Here is a 6775-nt window from a genome sequence, read left to right as displayed (position 1 = left end):
TGGGTTGTGAGTTAGCGGATCCGAGTTGGGCAAGAATCTGCTCACCCAAATAGATTGAAAATAAACACTATAGTTCCCCGGTAATGATCCCACGATTCAAAGATGTCCACAGGAGCTCACCATCTTGCTAGTTTATCTTTTTTGAGTGTCAGTGGCACTGCACATGCTCAGTGTGCTCTGGGCTGCTGTTGAGAACCTTTGTCTGTCATGTAATCTGATGCTACGGGGCTAATTAACAGTTTCTGGTTTCTATGCAAACTTTAAAAGTAAATTCGAATTGCATTGTGACTTTTATATTCTATATATACAGTAATTTGTGATTTGGGCCTAAACTTGGGTAACAGACAGCAGCACAGAGTTCATGTGATGTGAATCAGCATAAGACAAGATGGGAAACTATTAGGGGTGTATTCTGAACCACAGATTTTGCATTGCTAAAGAACCCTAAAGCAACCCTTGGACCCTTAGGAGAAAATATTTTAGAGATTCTTAAAAAATGACACACCTACTGCCTGTTCTTATTGTGACTCATGGGGGGGGGGGGGAATTACAGTAACAAAGCTTGACCCTGTATTGTAGGACACTTTGTCCTGATACTGCTATTATCTACCTCTTTTGAACAAACTAATTGTGATTTGTAACCTGTTAATACATTATAACAACTTTGTCATTGCTGTTATTATCCTTTAATTAAAAGATACCCAACAGTGTTAATCATGTACAGCAATGTTAATCATCATGCAGAGGGCGCTGCCCAGGGAGCTGATCATCAATATGTATAAAGAAAAAAAAGGAACATTGGGGCAAATTCACTACAGGGTGCATTTTCGCCAGCGAACGCTTGGTCACACTTTGCGCTGCTTCACCAAGGTGTAAATTCGTTAGCACTACGCTAATTCACTAAAATGCAAAGTTCCATCTTAGCAGCCGACGTTTCACTAGCTAATTCTGCCTAGAGAAACTTCGTTAGTACTTTTGAACTTAGGTCAATTTGAATAGGGCGGGTACATGTAGGTCATATATATGTCTTTATTAGAGATGTTTAAAATGGTTAAAATGCTTGAAGTGGCCACTTATTCTTATAAATATCCGAGGGAGCAAAATAAAGACAAAAGAGATCCTCTAATGCCCTAGACATGAGCCCACCCTAAAACAAATGTGACATGCCCCTCAAATGGTTAAAATTTAAAATATAGCTAGGGTTTTTTACAATTTTTATTCTGGCATACAGGATATGATGTCACTGACATAAGATTGCGCAGGATGTAACTTCATATTATCAGTTCGCCTGGTTTAAACTGAAGAAGGAAACTCTGGTGAAAGAGGTAACGTTCTGTGAAATTCACACTTTTTGCGGAGTAATGATTGTTGGCCTGAGCGAAAATTCGCCTGGCGATAGGGCGCGAAGCTGCGTTGGCAACAATTTGCTAACAAATAGTCTCTCAAAGCCACCACAACCTGGGGCAACATCTCGCCTTCCATCTGCACTTGTGTGAAGAACTTGGTCCTCAGGCTCATGGCCATGGATATCTATCTGTACAATCCTTTCAGATGTGTTACTATCGTATTGCATCCAGAATGACCCTGTACACAAGAAAGTGCACACCTGTGGTATACAGAGCTTTCAGCACAGAGTTGTGTTGTGTGAAGGGACTCGTAAGGCTATTTTCAAGCATGATTGGGCCAAAGTCATCAACAAGTCCTGTTTTCCTATACAGGTATAGGATCCTTTATCAGGAAACACTGAATTAAAGGAAGGTCGTCTCCCAAAGACTCCATTTTAATTAAATCATTTAAATGTTTTAAAATTGTTTTCTTTTCTCTGTAGCAACGAAACAGCACCTTGTACTTGATAATGAATCCTTATTGGAGGCAAAACAATCCTATTGAGTTTTATCAATGTTTAATAGATTTTATATCAGGCTTAAGGCAGGGGTGTCCAAACTTTTTGCAACGAGAGCCAGATTTGGTGAGGTGAAAATGTGTGGAGGCCGACCGTTCAGCCTGACATCCATTCCAAGGTCATTCACTCGTACACGGCGTTTAGGAAGTGGAGTCTGTTTGGATTTATTCTCAGCGCCTCATTTAAGCAAGCTATCACGTAGCCGTAGCTACGTAAGAGTTGGGCACATTAATGAAATGATCTGCCACTTGATCTATAGTGCTGCCTGGGTGTTAGTAATAGAAATGTAATGGCACTTCAGTCAGTACGTCTATTGCACCTTCAGCCCTAAAGAAGTATGTGAGAGCGGCACGTTACTCTGTTCCAGTACGTGTCTATTACTAGCACCTTCAGCACACAGACAGCGGTATAGACCAAGTGGCAGATTATTTCCCTAATGTGCCCAAATATTACTGCTACGGCTACACGATTCCAGATTGCACTGTGCTGGTGGGCCACATTATTATTAATTTCATGACAGAGGCTGCAGGCCGGTGTAAATTTGAAAACGGGCCGCAATTGGCCTGCGGGATGACTTTGGATATGCCTGGTTTAAAGTATGAAGATAAAAATACTGAAAAATCCAGAAAACCCCAGGTCCCGAAAATTCTGTATAACAGGTATGTGCTTCTATCATATAGAGAATGGGAATAAATATTTAAAACGAGCATAAATTGCTCTGTGAGTAATAAACACCAGGAATATTCTCCTGAAACAAATGGGCCTTAGTGAAAATGATAGATGTTGGAGGTGTGAGAAGGATCAAGGGTCATTACTTCACTTGTCGGTAACATGCTCGGTACTGACAAATTTTTGGAACTCAATCTTAGCTATTTGTGAGGAACAGGAGTGTTGGCTTCATCATGGTGCCCAGCAAATATCATACTATTTTTTTGGGTTAGGTAAAATAGGAAGGAAAAATAGAGATATTTTATTACAGTTGATAATAGCTGCTAAGTCTCTTATACCTTTACACTGGAGAGATAAAAACCCTCCCACGGTTGAAAATTGGGTAGCTGTTGTTACAGAGATAAGTCAGATGGAAGAACTTCCAGCATGGATAGATGATAATTATGTAGAATACCTGGAAGTTTGGTCAAGATGGTTTAGATATTTAGAAGGAAAAAAAAAAGAGAGAGCAACAATAATCCAACCATTGGCAAAAATAGGATGTGTTCACATAATCATTATGTAGATGATATGCTAATACCCGAATAAGGGAAACAATATCTGGAAATTAATCTGGACGTTCTACAGCCCACTTAGATAATTAAAGAATTGTTGAAATTTTAAGTAAACAAGGTAAATATAGGAACAAACTATACTTGTTTGTACTATTTGTTGTTCTGATGCACGGCATAGATAAACAAGTACCCCAGAAATGAAGATAATACGGTTAGAGAAATGTATGTATCTATTTGCCTGCATTATATATCTTCATCTTTTTTTTATTGACATGTATTGGACAAAGAAATGTTCTTTTTTTTATGTATGTATTGTTAAAAAAAAAAAAAGGTAAATAAAGACTTAAAAAAAACCAAAAAACAGGTCTGTACCAAACGTATAAAATACGTTATAAAAAGTGTTGTAGTAATGCTAGGCCTGAGAGATGATATTTAGAAATGTAATTTCTTGGCAAAGCCAGCAAGTAGTCCACCGTTTATATAACAAATTCTATTTAATTAGAGTATTTAAATAATAAAAAGTATTATATATATATTATTATATATAAATATATATTTAGTTAGTGATGGGTGAATTTATTCGCCAGGCGCGAATTGGCAGCATTCTGCGTTCCTGACCTCCCCCCCGACCAATAGAAGGATTGGTGGTGCGCCAGCGAATAAATTCACGAAACGCCTGTGATAATTCGCCCGAAAAAATTTGCCGGCGTCGAAAAAACCGGCTGCCGGCGTAAAAAAGAGCCGCCGGCGTCAAAAAAACGGGCACTGGCATCAAAAACGGGTGCCAGCATCAAAAACAAGACGCCGGCGCCGTTTTGCGAATTTTCCACAGTTTCGCAAATTGCGCGCAAAATTCGTCCATCACTATATATAGTACAATAGTAGCATTTAATTTGGGAAGAAAGGCCTCATCCTTATGTTACTTATGGGGCCCAGAGGCCATTTTTGTATTCGATTCTAGGGAACTATTTTTTTGCCTTTACATATGGCACCAGCACATGGATTGTTAATGATATCGGTGTAACTCACTGAACCAGAAACTTCCACTTATAGAGATGCACTGCATACTAATAATAATACAGATGACAGAAAAGCTGCAGAACCCAGGCTGCCTCCCTGACATTCTGCGCTCCTGACCTCTTCCCCCCCTCCCCGACCAATAAAAGGATTGGTGGTACGCACTGGTCGGGGGGTAGATGGAAGAGGGTTGCGGCTGACGTGGGGGGCCCTGGAAGTTGCGGAGACGGGGGGCAGCCCTGGTGAGCCTGGACCCCAGTCCAAAACTGGCCATTAGTGTTTTGGTGAAACAAATTCTGGTCTTTGGGTTTAGTGAAGTAAACTTACCTCCTTATCCAATTTCCCCTTAGACTACGATTGAGTTTTTCTGTGCTAATCTATGAGATAAGTTTTTCTCTTGCAATGGAATCTGGCCAATATTTCCTTAAATGTATGACTCTCATGCCAAAATAAAATGCTGCACAAAAATAAGGTGCATTTTGTTTTTCTTATTTAAGGATATAGTCCAAGCTTTACCAATATATAATGCATGCGACTCAATCTGCAGGTGTGGGGCCTCGCATACGTTGGAGGTAGGGTGTTGCTGAACTATACTTCTCAGGTATGCATCAATAAATGGCTCCAGTAATTCTTGAATTTAACAATAAAGGATTTGTCAGCTGGATTCACATAGGAGTCTTTGAAAGAAACAAGGCACAGGAAATAGGTTACAACCACTCTGCATATACAGGTATGGAAATGCGTTAACTGGAAACCCCTTATCCAAAAAACCCAGAATTATGGAAAGGCCATCTCCCATAGACTCCATTTTATCCACATAATCCAAATCCATTAACTGGAAACCCGTTATCCAGAAAGCTCTGAATTATGGAAAGGCCATCTCCTAAAGACTCAATTTTTTCTAAATAATCAAATTTCTTTTTCCCCTTTTTCTCTGTAGTAATAAAACAGGACATTAGACTTGATCCAAACTAAGTTATAATTAATCCTTATTGGAAGCAAAACCAGCATATTGAGTTTATATAATGTTTACATGGTTTTCTAGTAGATTTAAGGTATAAAGATCCAAATTATGGAAAGACCCATTATCTGGAAAACCCAGGTCCTGAGCATTCTGGATAACAAGTCTCTTACCTGTACTCAAAAATAGGTTCAAGCATTTAGTGCTTTATCCCTCAGAGGTCGGTTAACAATGGATTATTTTAACTCAATAGTGGCTCTCTCAGCTTTCAGGATTATCCTCAAGTGGAACATACTTGACTTACCCAAGGCTCCAGTCTTATTCCACTCACCTGCCTGGAGGAATTCAGGAAGAAAAGACCCAGAGAATGAGTGTGCTTTTCCTTTTATATACGAAAGAACAGTGACATCTACTGGAGAATATTTTAATACAGAAAAGGGAAACTATCTACCAGCTATGAGTAAAGGTGGCCATAGACGTAGAGATACGCTTGTTTGACGATGTTGCAGACTATCGGGCTAAACCCAGCGCAGACCACAATATCTTCAAATTAGGATAGAGACATCTCCCATTGACTTATAAATTACCTCAACAAGTTTGATATGCCGGTTTTTGAATTTGGGATTTTTGCAACATTGGGGTATAATAATAAATTTGAGGGATTGAGGAGTTGTTTCCCCAAAAAGCCTGACCAGAATGATTTGAGTTTTAGTAAATAACCCCTTTTGTGTTTAGTGGAGATATTACAATTCTGACTACTAGAGCTTTTGGTTTGAAGAAGATGCTCTAACCAACTAAATTTTGGTAAATTGGAGGAAATGAGCTTTGAAATTTTATAGCACTATATGCTTGTGTGGGATTTTTTTTTTCCAGAATTGACGCCAGCGTCAATTTTAATGCCCGCGGATTGACACCAGCACAAATTCTTCATCCATTTCAGGGATCTCCAGGGCGAACAATATGGATTCATTCACCTCTCATCCTATTAAAAAAAGGGTTTCATCTCATATTTCCCCTCCATCCTTAGGATGAGCCCCCTATCCAGTGGGAAGTCTCACAGTATGGTAACCAGACAATACTAATGGAATAGGAAACCTCCAAATTAGGAGAATGCAGTCTCTCCTAGACTTGATGATGATGATTTCCTTTTTTTCTGTAATAATAGAGCAGTACCTTTTACTTGATGGTAACTAAGCTGAATGAATCCACATTGGTGGCATAACAATAAAAATGCACTGTATTGGTAGTTAATAAAAACAAATAGCTGTAAAACTGAAAAAAAAAATTCTGTAAATTGCAAAGTGCTTAGAAAAGTGTCCTGAGCAATTTTAATTTTTTTTAAAGGTTTATGTATCCTTATAAGGATAATATAGTAGCTAATGCCCTTTGTTCCACAGTCAACACAAGGATTGCTGTATCGCTATACACATCAAACTTAGATTGTAATATGTTCAAACAACTTACTGTAGATTGTAATTTTTTTTTTTTTGCATAACTGATGCACATTGCATCTGGCAGAGAGAAAGTTTTTTCTACTAAAACGTATATAGTTGAGCAGTGGATCATACCAGTAGTGATGGGTGAATTTATTTGCCAACTGCAAATTCCCGCAATTCACCACCGGCAAATAAATTCCCGAATCTGCCGCGAAAATGAAAATTCGCCAGAGTT

This window comes from Xenopus laevis, chromosome 9_10L (genome assembly GCF_017654675.1).
Source record: "Xenopus laevis strain J_2021 chromosome 9_10L, Xenopus_laevis_v10.1, whole genome shotgun sequence".
NCBI lineage: Eukaryota > Metazoa > Chordata > Amphibia > Anura > Pipidae > Xenopus > Xenopus laevis.
Note: the sequence above shows the minus strand (reverse complement) of the source record.